The 14,180-nt window shown below is 37.3% G+C and overlaps 1 long non-coding RNA gene across 2 annotated transcripts in view; it reads right to left on the reverse strand.

Annotated features, from left to right (window-relative positions):
* The window catches only part of LOC123811843, a 56,232-nt gene that overhangs the window by 31,157 nt on the left and 10,895 nt on the right, over nucleotides 1–14,180 (reverse strand). The gene's annotated exons all lie outside the window — the stretch shown is intronic.

Genomic DNA, 14,180 nt, shown 5'->3' on the forward strand with positions numbered 1-14,180 from the left:
CACTAACTCTAAGACATTTAACCATTCCCTAGTGGACATCTATTCTGAACAAAAAGTACCCAGGAAAAAGCTATGCTGTGACCTGTAAGCAATCAAAAGTCACTCTAGCCCACAAATTGCAGGAATCATTTGGTGCTCTCTTCTAAGTTCTGTTTTAAACCAAAAAAGTCACTTTCTTCCCAACATCCATGTGAAGAGGCACAGATTCCTCATCATTTTCAGAACTGTTCACTTAAAGACTGCACTGTTCAAGAGATTAGCCTCCTTAAGGAACTCTTAAGAAAACTAAACCTCACAAAATCAGTACATTATCACATTCAGAGTGAGGCGGCAAATATGAAAAGCCCATCTGTGCCCCTCCCCATGACCTCACATATCCTACCACTCTCCAGAGCTTTGCATGAAAAATCTAACACATTCAAAGTGTAGAAGCTCTTTGAAAATTTGCTCCAGTGTGTCGTGTATGCAAGTTGCAGTCTCACAGAGTCTTGCCAACAACAACAAAGAAGAAAGAAAAGGAAAGGTTTTCTTTTCTCTGGACTTAGGAGTGAAACATAAAACTACTCTTTTCTGTGAAGCCGAATGGTCTGATTTTCCACACTCAGGGTGATCTCTTACTGGCTATCACCTTCATAATATCCATGTGGCTTTTAGTGGGCACTTCTTTCCCAAAGTGAATTCCATGATAGCAGTGGCCCAAAGAGATGCTCCGGTTCCCAAATGAAGGGCCTAGGGTCATCACCAAACCTCAGGGTGATTGTAAGAAAAAGGAAATGAATGATATAAGTGTGGTTTGAAACACTAATGGTGCTATATATTAATGGCTTTATTTCTAGCACCCTAATTCCACCCACATCTTCTGTGTCTGCTGTGTCTAACTGCTTAAGTTTTCTGAATCTCTCTACATAGGTAAGTACAGAGAGAATTAATGCTTACTAGAAATGCTCCAAGTACAAAATTTACACAAAACCCCTATGAGTTGGGTGTTATCTCTAAGAATAGAGAGAAGTGCAGAGAATTTAGCAGTTTATCCAGGGTGATGCAACAGGGGTAACATGGAAGGCCCCAGTCAGAACCCTATCTGCCCAGTGACTCAACACACGCATGATGCCTCCCATCTTAGGTTCTCCCCTGCTACCAGCCACGTCTGGTCCAAAAAAGATGCGTGTGGAGGTGCTGTGTATTTAGCCAATGAGAAGAATATACTAAACTGCCCATTTTAAGTTGCCAAGACAGAACTCTCAATCTAGAGTTTCTTAGATATAACCACAGACAACCAGGCAAAAGCAACCAGACAGGCAAATGAGAATGAAAAGACAGGGCCTCTTCGCATTAGAAAGAGAGGGTAAGACAGAGCAACTGTGAAAAAGAAATTAGGGATTAAAGCCAATTCAAAATTCAATGAAAACATGAAAAGTTAGTTGTGCATTAACAAATATTGGTTTGAAATGTCTAATAGCTTGGGAAATTTCTACAGGAAGAAGACAACATATTATATCCATAAAAGCAAAGAGAGCAGGGAGAGATAAAACATAAAAGTAAAAGACAGTCCACAGATACATAAGGAATATTGACAGGGAAATTTGATGATGGGGCAGAGAAAAAAACCCAAAGGGAAAGGAGGGGACCAGGGAGTAAATGTGGAAAACTTTGTGGAAGTTGACTTTAAACTTTAAAAGAGAAAACAAGACAAAAGGGAAGAAAATCCAAGGAGACAATTGAAAATAAACTAAAATTAAGCAGGTTGAAATGGTGAAAATTATTGTCCTGTCTGGGTGGTTCAGCTGGTTGGAGTGTCATCTGTGTAGCAAAAGGTTTCAGGTTCAATCCCTGGTCAGGACACATACCTAGATTGCAGGTTTGATGTTTCTCTCTCAGATCTCTTTCTTTTTCTCTTTCTCTTTCTCTTCCTCTTTCTCTTTCCCTTTCTCTTTCTCTCCCTGCTCCTTTTTCTAAAATCAATAAATATATCCTTGGGTAGGGATTAAAAAAAGAAAAAAATTGTCAAAATTATTTCTGCAAAAAGGCAAACACATACTGTCTTCTTAGAAAACAAGTTTAAATAGACATCAGAAGTGCTAGAAAAATCACCCAGGGCCAAATCACCTAACTCAGCTCAAGAAGGCTGATAAATACATTAGCTACTTAAGAAGGCATAACCAAGAAAAAGAACAGTATTTTAATATTCAAAACATATGAAGGTTTCTAAACAATATTTTTGTGGCAAACCTCCAGATTTTAATTCAGTCTTTTTCTTCAGTTATTTACATACCCAAAGTCACATATTCATCTCAAATAATTACCAAAAAAAATGTTTGCAACCTCTTTCTTCACTTCTTTGAAAATGGCACAATAAGAAATTCCTTACCTTGGGGTATATGTCCATATTCCCTCACAATGCTCTTGATTTTCATCATACTTGTACTATTAAATTTTTTAATTTAGCCCTACTGGTTTACTGAGTTAACTGATTCACCAACCTCACTGGAATTTATAGCTGAGTATCATTCATTTCAGTCCAAACAGGCCATCCATTTAAAAACACAGACACAGGATGGACTTTCCTCAATATTAATTAATGTGCACTGCTTCCTCACAGCAGATCATTAGCAAAATGGCTTTTCTTAAATGCTGGATCTATAATATGCACATTCAGAATTGAGTAGTGAATGGTCACCATAAATTCCCAAAGTTGAAGGGATAATTTAATAGCCCATATCACTTTATTTGGATGATTTAGTTGCCCATGCCTTTTCTTATAGAGAATTATATCTTTAAAAAGCATATTCCCTAATCTTTTAGTAATCTTTTTCATCAGAAAAACCTTCCTGATTGATGACATGAGAAAAGAATAAATTTAAGATTTTATATACTAGTCTTAAAAAAACTAGTTTAAAAAAAGAAATGTTTCTATACTTAAAATGATATTTTCCAGCCCAAACTGTAAAAATATAGTTTGCAAACTGTCTGGGTCATTTTTGTAATGTTGTGGTCATATTTTCGAAGTAACATCTATGGAGAAATCACTTAGATTTTTGGTCTTAGTGACTTCATTGGAGAGGAGTGAGGTGGCAGAACATCTGATTTTTCTTTTTCCATCCAGATGCCTGTTTCCTTTTTATTTAGCAAAGCTGCCCTGAAACTCATATAAATGATGACTTAATGAAGTTAATATATAAAAGGTTGAGAGACATAAGAAAGGATTCTATAGTTTGACCTCAGACTAGAAAGCCAAGTTGAAGGGTCTCCATTCTCACCTGCACAGGTGCATTATGTCTCCAAAGTGGAGTTTCATTCCCCAGTTCTGAATAGCACCATCCAACAAAAAAATATTATCATGACAAACAAATGGTGTTTTCAAATCAAAATAATAATGTCAGGTACAGTGGGAATACCGGGACCTCAGAGAAAGGACTTGAAAAGTTTGAATCAGGAACATTGCCAAAGAGTGTCAGAAATTCTTCTTTTGTTTATCTCTCACCTGCCCTTTCATGGGATGTCTTATAATCTCTGGCCGCACAGCAACACTGATTCACTGTGAAGGTGAATACTTGTGACCTGTAAGACAATTTTTTCTAAGGAGCTTTTGACATACTTTATTTCATTTCTTCTTCCAAAGTCCTTGTGATACTGAAGTCAAATAGTAAATAGGTATATTGTTGACTGAAGGGGTATTAGTTAAACCTAAACCAGATAATGTTATCAAAGGCATGACACTCAGTTTTACTGTGGTTGCTTTATCAATATGCTCAAAGAGTTTCCCATGAGACTATTCCTAGGTAGAAAACTCAAGTGTCCTTTGCCAAACCACGCAGTCACTGCGCCTCACTGGGTGGGGCTCGGGAGAAGCAACGGGACAGGACATAGAGCTCGCACACACAGCAGCTTCCATCAATTCAGATCTCTCCTAGTGGAGCAAAATGGTGCCAAAAGTTGGCAGTCTTTTATTTCCCTTCCTTCCAAAGATGAAAGCATTACATCATTAGCGAGGTTTACTCTGACTTCCCACCTCCTGGGGTTACCTGGCACTCAGGCTGGTCAAGGTATCTTGCAGTTTCCATTAAGGTAAACAACAGTAAGAGGCTGATCAACAACTTAAACTTAATCACTTAAGAAAAGTGTCAGTGCAGGACTTAGTTCTGGTTTTTATAAGGCTTTGGAGCAGGAGGGTGATGGTCATTTAGAAAAAAAGAAATACTTTTGTTTCATTCCTCATGAAAATCTGCTCTGAGAGTTTCAATTCTTAATTGTGTCTCTTTTTTTGTCATTTCAATTGGTCATAAAAAAGTTCTGTCAAATATTAGAAGCATGAATTAATAATAAATCAATCCCTATGTTCTCAGATTTCCAAACGTCATCAGTACACATCAAAATATATATGACTTAGCCAAATTTCATATGAAGTTCATGACTGCTGACATCTCAGCTCTGTAAGACTCTTTCAAGCCATTTCCCAGAAAAACAGTCTCTGTGGGGATTTGAACTCAGAAAAAGTTCTGCCTCTTGTTATATTGAAAAAAAATTTAACAGATCTGCAGTGTTAAAAAACATCTGAGGAAAGAGAGAAGGAAAAACAAGCAGGGGCAGGTGCTTGCTTCTGAGGTTGGAATCTGGCTGGTCCTGTGCATGTGGGTCAGGGCACATACACAGCTGCTACACTAACATGTCACTCTTAAGGGCTCACAAAAAGATCTGGGAGAATGTGTCCCATTAATACCTCTCAAACAAAGAATTTCTTCTTAATAGATCATATCAGCTTTGGAGACTGGGTCTATATAACTGAAGCAACTGTAAAGTGAAAATTTTAGAAAGCCTTGTAGATATTGAAGCTATATCATGTCAAATATATAGAAATTTAGAGACACCTTAGAGCCTGAGGCCAGCAGTGCCCACTACAATAGCCTACCTAATAAAGGCAGGTCTCTCCTAGCTGATCACTTCTCCAAGGCCTGTCATGGTGCTACAACTGAAAACTTCCAAACCATGCTTGCTATTCTTCATCTGCCCACCCCAAGAAATCCTGTCTGACCTCTAGAGTTGAAGTATCAGGCTGCACCTTTTGGAATTTATCACCGACCTAGCATCTGTGCTCCCCAGTAGAGCCTCTGAATTCAAAACAGGACTGTTTCCTGGCTCAGAACTGCAGCTCCAAATTCCTGAGGCTTGAAAGTAATGGGAAAACAGATCTTCAGCACTCTTCTGATTGAGAAATCATTCAAACTGACAAGAGATAAGAAATTGACAAGGAGAATCAACTCCTTAATTTACATAGCTGTCTTTTCTTCCTTCTACATAGTGAGGAACAGAGTAGTCTTAACCTTCACTTCCTCACTTCTCTCAGTTTAAGGCATGGTCCCTAACATTAACAAAAATGTGTGCTTCCTGCAGGGTACAAATTCTCTTTCACATGCTGTACCACATGGCATTCTAGAAGAGCTGTATAATTTTTAGGTGTGCTTTTCCTCGAGTTGATATGTATGCAGCCCTGCACACTTTTGGCATAACCTAACCTATGCTCTACACAGAAACTGCACAATAACCTCCTAAAAATGAAGGCAGTTAAAATAAAACACACACACACACACACACACACACAGAGAAGGCATTGGTGGCTTAAGTATTTTAGGTAGACGGAGGTAAGCTTCTGACTCAGAACTACAGGATGCTGGTACTGGAAAGGGTAGCTGAGATTTTCTGGTGCAGCCCTTTATTTTGCAGGTAAGCCCTGCAGAAGTGAAATGGCTACAGAAGGCAGGTTAAACAGCTAATGAGGAAGGGGAAAGCCCAAGTATTTCTCATGATTCCAAGTCTTTCTGTTATGCCAGGATCATAAACCTCTTTGAGATACTGATGTGAGTTAAGTCTTTTCCAGGAGGGAAATGTGTGTGTGTGTGTGTGTGTGTGTGTGTGTGTGTGTGTGTGTGTAAGCCCCGCCATTGTTAATATAATGAGAATGATTTATGCAACATCAACATAACCTGGCAGCCAAGGGAGAGAGGACTGGAATGCTTATGCATGACCAATGACGACTTCACTGTACTGGTCAGTGGGGACCATAGAGGCCGTTAAGTGAGCATGTGTACTGTCACATTCAAAATGAGTGAGTGAGTAGAGCAAAACATCTGTACCAAATTTTGCATTAAGCTTGAACATTCCTCCACAGGAACTATTTGGATAATCCAGAAGGCCTCAGGTATGGGCAACTGGTGATTGGCAGCTTCATCAAAACAGCGCTCCTGCTCATGCAACACGTCTTGTGCAGAGGTTTTTGGCGAAACATTAAATCACCCAAGTGACTCAGCCCCCTACAGTCCATATGTGGTGCCCTGCCACTTCTGGCTTTCCCCAAAACTAAATTCACCTTTTAAAGGGGAGAGAGTTTAGACCATTAGGGAGACTCAGGAAAATACAATAGAGCAGCTGAGGGTGACTGAGAGAACTATGTGAGGTCCCTAAGTGCCTACTTTGAGGGAGAATGAGACATCATTGTCCTGTGTACCATGTTTGTTGTATCTTGTATCTTCTTCAGTAAATGGCTCTATTTTTTTTATTACATGGCTTGATACTTTCTGGACAGACCCATATATGCATATGTACACACACAAATGTGTACAAATAAACTCAGGAGGTTCACAAAGCCCCAAGATCACCTCTGGATGCTTAACAGGTCCATTAACCCCAGATTAAGAAATTCTGCCCCTCTTCTAAGTAGAAAGTGCTACTTTTTAACAACTTTAAAAACTTAGAATCTAAACTAGATTTAATGATGTAATATATAAACTTCAGGAGGAAATAATTCCAACAGCTCAGATAAATTAAGCTCTAATTTATCTAAAAATTCCATATTTTTAACATGTGTCAAGTAAAAAAATTTATAAGAGAAATTTAAACCTCCATGTATTTACTACTAATTTCACAAACGGACATGGAATATCTTTCCTCATAACATGGAGATGGCTCAGCAGTATTTAAATGATTCTTTATTCCAAGTCATATAAATATGCACCAGATGTATCTTTTGTAAATGTTATGTTTTTCAACTCCTCAGCATTTGCAAGTAGTTGAAAGTAATGCCAAGCATGCTTTAATGGGGCATAAAAGTGTATTGTATTCAAAGAGATGGCACAACTCTGTAATAGGTGAAAATACAAATGTTGTTGATGGATACATTTTTATTTTATTGATTTATTCCACATAATAGAATGTCCTGTGTTCTTCTTTACATGGAAGTTCTATCTCAATTGAAATATAAACAGATATTTAAAAACCATGCTTACGCCCTGGCTGGCGCAGCTCAGTGGAATGAGCATGGGCTGCAAACCAAGGCATCGCAGGTTCAATTCCCAGTCAGGGCACATAAGTGGGTTGTAGGCCACAGCCCCCAGCAGCCACGCATTGATGTTTCTCTCTCTCTCTCTCTCTCTCTCTCTTTCTCCCTCCCTTCCCTCTCTAAAAATAAATAAATAAAAACATTTTTTTAAAAAAAAAACCATGCTTACATTAATGGATTACAGAAAATTGAAAGGACAGAAATTTATGACAGAAGGCAATTTAAGATCAACTAAATCTCAACCCCGATTTACTAGATAACAAAACTGATACCAAAAGGGTTACATGAAACAACCAAGTAACTAAATTAGTGACAAGTTGCTCAGTGTATGAATTTATATATCTGTAAACACAAGAAACTTTACTGAGCTCTTTTATCTCTTGACTACCTAAACAGAAGGAGGATGAGGAGGAGGAAGAGAAAGAAGAAACAGGAAAACATATATAATTTATTGATTTCTTGGACATACTGGGAAGAAACAGAATGATCTATATTTTTCAAACTGTCAAATTACCTCATGAGAAGTAAATATAGGAAGTAAAATGTCAATTGTTAGCATTAAAAATGGTCAAAGAATATCATCATGCTATTTCTTTAATATTAAATTCTCATAAACACAAGATTCACTTTTTTATTTTTAATACAAAAATAACCTAGTATATTCCACTCAGAATGTTTTCTTTGAGGTTAGATACATCAAAGATGTTTAGGAAGTATATTCAAGTCAGATGTAATCGACAGTTTGTCTTGAAAACTGTGGATTTTTTTAAGTAAAAGTTAACAGATTTATAGCTTATGGTAAACTTGGCTTTTTAATCTTTCTTTTTTTTTTACTCTAAATATAATAAACCCTATCCCAGGTCATTCCATGTGACTTTTTGATGTCTCTAAGCCAACTACAGCATTTAAGGACGTGTATCTGCTTATTCTGATTTTACCCTGGCTCACTTTTCCTACCTTAGGGCTTTTTTTTTTGGCATGGATTTCGATAATCTGCCTTTAATTGTTTCTTGGAATGAGTCAGAATATTAATTCATTAATAACTAATTAATTAATGGGTGAAAGTCATTTTGCTGGAAGCCCAGTAACCTTTTTACTTTGACCTTCACAACTGACATTTTGCCCTTTAGGGGCCAGCAACAGCAATGACTTCATTTAGACAAATCATTACTGAGTGGAGCATCAGTGTTTCTCAAAGTTCCATAGCTGGCTCTATGGAACCCCAAACAAAAACTCTATTCCCTCTGTCTAGAAACCGGCATTTGCATGCTCTGCTCCTGAGTCCTTGTAAGGAGGAGCCTTGCACAGCTTCACAGCATTCCTGTGGGGGGGCACAGAGTCCTGCCTCACTGTTTTTATCTTGGGCCCCCTGAAATATCTCCAAGACCAGTAAGGAGGTTTAAGACAGTGGCTCTGACTCTGGCTGCAAGATGTCCACACTGCTCCTGCAAAAGGTATTTGTGAGCTGAGGAGCTGAACCAGCCAAAGCAGTTCATTGGCTCTTCCATCAGCCTGGAAGCAGGGACAATCCCCAGAGTCAGTAGTCACCATCATGTTTAGGGACAATGCTTCTAGACAATAGGTTATTTTCTTCCACAGAGTACTCATATACAGAGAAGCTGGCATGTTGCTACATGTATATTTAACATAAGAGTTTACATAGGTACACACATGCACTTTTTGAGACCCTATAACCTGCTACACTTCATTGTAAATGTACCATCCAAACCAATCATAATCATCGTTCCATGTTAATACAGTGAGCCTTATTGTGCTCTCATTATCACATAAAGCTGGGAGATGTGGCTGACTGTGGTAATGGTGTGTAAAGGAAGCCTTAACAGCCTTTACCATCTTTGTTTTGATATAAGACTAGTAGGGCACTGCACCCACAGATATCACCTTACTGCTTCCCCAGCTAGCACAGGTGTCCCTGAAGGGGAGAAAGCAGCAGGAGCCCCCCCACCCCAAATTTGGAAAGCTGTGCTATTAAAAGCACTTTGTCTCTAAGAGAGATAACTGATGTCCAAAACTGGGTACCACCACCACATTGTGACTTTGAGCAAATGACTAAGCCCCTAGATGCCTTAGCTGACTCATCTGTCAAACCTGAGTATGAGCTGGACTTTAAAGGGTGCTTAGAGACTTAAATAGGACAACACCCATAAGATGCATGTTTTAATACCTGGTACATGGTAAATCTTTAGTAAAATTGTGTCATTATTATTATTGTTGTTTTCATTGTTGCTATTGTTATAGAAATTCTCTTCTGAGTCATTAGGCATGAAAAATGAGAAAAGATTTGCTTGGAAAAGTTCACCTTTTCTCATCTCCCCATATGCAGAGAGTGGGCACAGGCTGCTAAATTCTGTCAGATCATTCTCACTCCAGCCCATTCAGAGGATGAAAGCAGAGAGAGTGCCCAGGACCCAGGCTGCAACCCTACTGCCTCTTGTCAGCCACAGCTGTCCAGTGCAGCTACCTGCCCTGAGCATGGCTACCTTGCTCCCATGACAAAATCCAGACTGAGTGTAGTAAGAATATTTTCAGAAGAATCCAGAGGAAAATCTCAGAGGTTGCCCTTCTCCCTGGTTTTCCTTCCAAGAATCCCTTCTGTTTTGGTTCCCTGAAGGTAAGAAGGGAAAATCCCATCAAGCTCAAAGTGATACTATAGTGGTATCTGTTGGGAGGTTGAGGGGTGGGGGGAGTCCATACTAAGCAATCTTACTCACCTCCAATGGGTCCCGTTAACAACTTCTACTCTATAAAGAACATGACCCATTAGAACCGAGAGGCAACAACAATGGTTGGCAAAGAAGTTGTTTCTTGACATCATTTATTCCACTGTCACCCACTCCTCCTCTCTAAGTTTCTCCAAAATCTTGGGAAACCAGTTCAATGCTTTCTCAATGCCAGTATACACCTATGACACTTTTAAAGCATAAAGCTTGGCACAAGGAAATTTAAAAATAGACAACAAATTTGCATTTGATGCTTAATGCACCTACCCCTTAGTAAAATGTATATAAAACTTATTTCTCTTTTCCCCAAAACACTTTAGCTATTACCAATGCCACTGAATTTACTAATACTGCAAGCTAAAATCAGCTCATTAACACAGCCAAAGCTGGTTCTGCAATGACTTCTAAGATCCAAGGTACAAAGTGAATGTGTGGCTTGGGGCCTCTGTGGAGTATTCTATGAGCATGAGGAACATGCTTGTTGTACTGCAGCAGCTTCCCCACCCACCACACACACACACACACACACACACACACACGTATACACAGTGTTGGAGCCAGGCCTGGTAGGTTGGTCCCATTTAATAGACAGGAGTGAACTCTGGGTGGCCTAAGCAAGGGAAAAAAGATAAAGATGTGGTCACAGCCATGCTCTCTGAAGGGTTATTCATGTAATCACAATTTGGTTTTTGTTGTCTACTGATCTGATTTTCAAGAGCAACGCATCATAACACTGGATCTGCAGCCTTACAAATGAGACCTTTACTTCCAGCTAACACAATGGTACAATGGTTGCTGATGTAGCCAATACACCAAAGTCAGTATTGGAAAACAGCATTATTTTCAAGATACTTTATAAATATTATAAAGCATATTTTTAAAAATCATGTCAAAACTGTTTTTATATCAGTTTTGGACTTTTTTTTCTTTTTTTTTTAAGGACTATGTACTTGGGGCTAAGGGCAGTCCTGTAGACAGTCCTGATTGGTCAACATCTGTTTCTTTATAGAAACCTTACTTGCCAAGTAGCTGGACAGCGATACCCTTTTGGTATTCATGGAAGTACTTGCCGAACAATAATGACAATAATTGCCTCTGATTCTTGTGTTTACAACACTGCCAAAGTATCATTAGGGCCTTATTTATAGATAATAATGCTTATTAATCACAAGTATTTGAATTTTGGAATGTATTAGATTAATATTCTTTTGTACCTCAGTGCTGTACTAATGCTGTGAAAGACATTTACTGAATGAGACTCATTGTCAATGCTTATTTTGAGCTGCAAAATAATGTGTGTAATTTGCAGGTGAAAGATAAAGAAATTACTGGCTACCTCTCAACAGCCTGCATTGTGATCAATGGCCAACACCAAGAATTAAGCTCTCACTCTAAAATGAAAAAGAAAAGAAGCAAAATAAATATTCCTGGAGGTATTATTTTCAAAAAATCTTGTAAATTCTTATGAGAGAAGAACTTCCTAATAATAAGTCTCTTATCTTGTTTTGCCATAAATCTTCAGTGGATGGCATCAATTTATTGAAAAGGGTCTAGGGTGAAGAATAATTAGTGATTCAGTAAAAATTCTTATTGCCTAACTTTTTGGAGGGTCAAAGAAAAAAGTACCATAGAATGACTAACAGTTGTAACCAACAAAAGTACAATCTTTGGTCTAACTGCCTAGTTTTAAACATCCTTCATTTATTTATTCATTAAATCTCTTTATATGTTTAATTTCTGTACAAACATTAAACCTATCAAGCACTTCCCTATTTTTATGTACATCTAGAAATTGAAATCATTAAAAATTTCAAAAGGTTATCACACTTTTTCTAAAATTAATACAAAAAAACATAATTTCTGTTAATATAATAAAATGACTTTATAAACATAAAATACCACCAGCCCATAGTTTTCACCTGGCCACTCCCTCCTGAAATTATAGCAAATATGAAGTCAGCAATGTTTTCTTTTTATCCATCATACGATTTTATTTGTTCTTGGAGCATTCACACTTTATGTGTGAAAACAATACTTCAGGTGATTAATTAGATGAATGCAAGATAGAGTGACATAATTTTCCAGAAATATTTGAGAAAGAAAGCAAAGCTTATTAATATAATCCTAGGTGCCATTTTAAAAATAATATTTGTAACTACATAGCTTTTTAAAAATTGTCTGTGATTAGTGTTTACTAATATTTTTTAGACTAAACCAAAACAATACTTAATTTTATCCTACTCTACCAAAGACTACTTTAAAATATTGTATTGGGTCTAATAACCACCTGCAATATATGAACACTGTCCTCTGTTATTCTCGCAATTTTTGTCCCCCACAGGAAGTAAAGAGATTGTACCTTTCAATTCACCAAATCACACTGAGAAAATTGTCCTCCCTAAAATATCCTTGAAAATATGTTCAGCTAACATTTCCAAGTCAGAGCATACAAGGAGACTAAGATTCTAACTCATTAAATGTATAATGTTAACATTTCAATCTATTGCTAAATGTAAATAACCTTAGCAATCCCAGTTGGACTATTTAATATTAATTTAAAGTATTTTATAATATGTGAGTGTCTCCTCTCATGGGGCTAAGTAGAAAGGTGAACAATTATCTAATAACTTCAATCAATGCACTCAGCCAAACCTGGTAAGTCAGGTCCCTTAACTCTCTCTATTTAAATCTGGTAAATGTCTCTGCAGGAGGTCCACTCAGGTGTGTTTCATCTCTCATAACATTGGGGGAATGGAGAGTCAAGCAATAGCTTATAAAATTAAGCTATTACTGTTGCTGTCTTACAAACTGAATCATTACAGCGAGCCAATATAGATTATCCAAATTTCACCATGTCCTTTTTGCTTTTCTTAATAGGTAGATGGAAGAGAAAGCAGCAATGTCTGAAATCTCCAAATTGTTAATTCAATTCTCCAGTTTATTTTGCTTTCAGTAGATATTGCCTAATTCTCTCTTTAAAAGTCACTAGTAGTGACTGAGGAAAGAAAATAAACATTTTGAGAGAACAGATACATCTCACCTCAACGTGTGACAATGATGATGTCTAAACATTGAGGTTGAATATCTGAACTCTCCCTTGGGTGTCTCTCTGAACCTTACTGAATTAGCCTCACCCAACTGTTCACAGACTTAAAAAGGAAAGAAAGAGAGAAGAGAAGGGCAGAAAGAGGGAAGGAGGAAGAGAGGAAGGCAGGGAGGGAAGGAGGGGCAAAATTGGAAGTTTATAAAGTTAGACTTTAACTTTGAGAATTTAAAGCATTGAAAAGATAATTTACTACAAAAAATGATTTGACAGAATAACTTGTACTCTACCAACATCCTAGCAGTTTTCTGAGTCCAGTTAAATATGAAACTTGAGAACTGTCAACATTTTATAGTTGCCTTGAGTTAATAAGCATTTTTCCTTGTTTCCCTTAACTGTCAAATTTTTAATGAAATTTAATCTTGGATGCCTACATTCTGGGGAGTTTTATTTGCTGTATTATACTTCTGTCTGCTTGCAAGCCACAGAATGCCAAATATTCATTCATACAATCTTTCTATGTGTCTAACTTGAGCCTACTGTATCCACTTCATTAATTAAATCGATATAAAAAAGATTTTACATGTTTGTAGAGAGTAACTCTTCAGCTCAATTTTTGAATGAACATTGTGAATTTTTTAAATCATTATATAGCCTATGTTTCCTTAAGTCACGGCACACCATCAGAAAACTTCCTAAAATAAAAGGCTCTTATTTTTGCAGTTGATTTTAAAACCCATCTAAAATAAAACGTTTGCATCTCTTTCCAAGTAATAGCCATTTTAAAGACTTTTTACTTTAGTATTTCCATGGTTTTAAAAGCATTTTAAGAGACTAAGAAGCTAACCTCAAAAAAGCAGTTGGACTAAAACTGATTTTAATTTTCACAAGCTCACCACTAATATTTAGACACTCCTGATGAGTCACTGGTCTTTCAAATACTGTCTGAATAAATAAGCAATAAATTACATGTGGGAATAAATGCAACCGTAAACATCGTATATGTTTTTCAGTAAAGAAATATACATTTACATAAACAAAGAAAAGCCAACAAAATATTTTACAA

Source organism: Phyllostomus hastatus, unplaced genomic scaffold (assembly GCF_019186645.2).
Source record: "Phyllostomus hastatus isolate PE091 unplaced genomic scaffold, TTU_PhHast_1.1 phas_scaffold_78, whole genome shotgun sequence".
In the NCBI taxonomy this organism is placed as follows: domain Eukaryota; kingdom Metazoa; phylum Chordata; class Mammalia; order Chiroptera; family Phyllostomidae; genus Phyllostomus; species Phyllostomus hastatus.